Consider the following 1,588-nt stretch of genomic DNA (forward strand, 5'->3'; position numbering starts at 1 on the left):
ATTAGTTTCACCGCAGGCTTGTAACGTCACTTCAATAGTTTAAGTCTATCAAAATGAATGTTGTGCAGACAAACTTTCAGCCTTTAAAATTATTTGTTAAGAGACAGAATAACAGTAAATGTGGATTTATTAATCCCAACTCAGTTGTCTCTAAACCATTCATTTTACATGACTAAATATCTCAGCCGTTATGTTGGCAATCGGCCCCTCCATCTTCCTTATCTAGTCTCACACTCGCATGAAAAGTTAACAAATACACGAGGATGTGAGGCAAGCGGCGTAAGCTTCTTGTGCACATGCTCTAATTTACACTGAAAATGAAAGAAAAGACCAAATGCGTATGGATTTAATGCCCCTTGTAAAGACCCACAGGAGCGTGTTCACTAGAGGTAAGAGCCAGACGTTGTCTGGCTCTTACCTCTAGTGAGCCAAACACTTCGTTTGACAAACATTTGACCAAATCAGTTTGTCAGTTACATGTAACGGCAATGCGTGCGGCTGGGGGAAAATGTCTCAGACACTTGGACTATCAGCGCAGGAGCCCCACAGGGCTGTGCACTTTCTCCTCTGCTCTTCTCCCTGTACACAAACTGCTGCACCTCCAGCCACGACTCAGTAAAAATAATTAAGTTTGTGGACAACACCACCCTCATCACTCTCATCTCGGACGGGGATGAATCTGTCTACAGAAGGAGGTGGACCTCCATCACCATTTGGTACGCTGGAGCCACAGCCAGGGACAAACAGAGACAATTCAAAACTCCAAACAAGTGCTCCAGAACTAAACCAGGATTAATTAGGATTAAACAGGACTAAACCAGGTTTTAATTAGAGAAATAAAACAAGGCAAAATCTGGACTCTGCTGCCAGAAAGCTGAATGATCACAAAACGGACCATATGTGGTCTTTAATATGTCCTATGGTGGCCCAATGTAAATCACAGCATTTACAGCCCAGTCAGCTCCTGTACAGCAGGTGCACTCATTAGATACATAAGCGTAATTACTTCTTATCAGGTTTTACAGTGCACTGAGCCCATGTCTCCCCTCAGACTGTGCACAGACCAGCCATGTGTGTAAATGTGTTTGGTTCTCTGTACTAACAAAAGAACAGAACATACACCGATAAGAACTCGTAAAACATGAACAATTACATTATCCTTGGGGATGAGGAACTGTCGGAGGTAAAGTAGAGTTTGGGAGGTGGTGAAAGCCTAATAAGGACGCATCAGAATCAGAAAGGGTTTATTGTCATTGAACAGAATTCACAAACATAGAAGTAACTTGTCTTTGTGATTCGGTGCAACATATGTTGAATAACTACAATGAATAAGTCAATAAGAGAAACAATTTAAATTTGCTATGGGATAAAAATAACAATAAGCTATAAGATAAAAAATAAGAATAGAAATGAAAATATGTACACAAATTTACAGTTGAATTTACATATGTAGTGCAGAAAGTGAACAGTGAGTGATTAAATTATGGTTAACGTGAACGTGAACGTAGCCTCCAGCCTGAGGGGAGTGGTCTCCTGCCTGAGGGGAGTAGCCTCCTGCCTAAGGGGAGTGGCCTCATGGATTAGGGGA

General features: G+C 41.6%; 1 long non-coding RNA gene across 1 annotated transcript in view; it reads right to left on the minus strand.

Moving 5' to 3' along the window:
• Positions 1 to 752, minus strand: part of LOC140349572 (uncharacterized) — a 183,478-nt gene extending 182,726 nt beyond the window's left edge. The window contains exon 1 of the long non-coding RNA XR_011924544.1: positions 702 to 752. This is a non-coding gene — a long non-coding RNA (uncharacterized lncRNA). The remainder of the gene's footprint in view (positions 1 to 701) is intronic.
• Between the last annotated feature and the right edge of the window lie 836 nt (positions 753 to 1,588).

This window comes from Eucyclogobius newberryi, unplaced genomic scaffold (assembly GCF_026437365.1).
Source record: "Eucyclogobius newberryi isolate DKJ021-1_F unplaced genomic scaffold, fEucNew1.0.hap1 SCAF_11, whole genome shotgun sequence".
NCBI classification, from domain to species: Eukaryota; Metazoa; Chordata; class Actinopteri; order Gobiiformes; family Gobiidae; genus Eucyclogobius; species Eucyclogobius newberryi.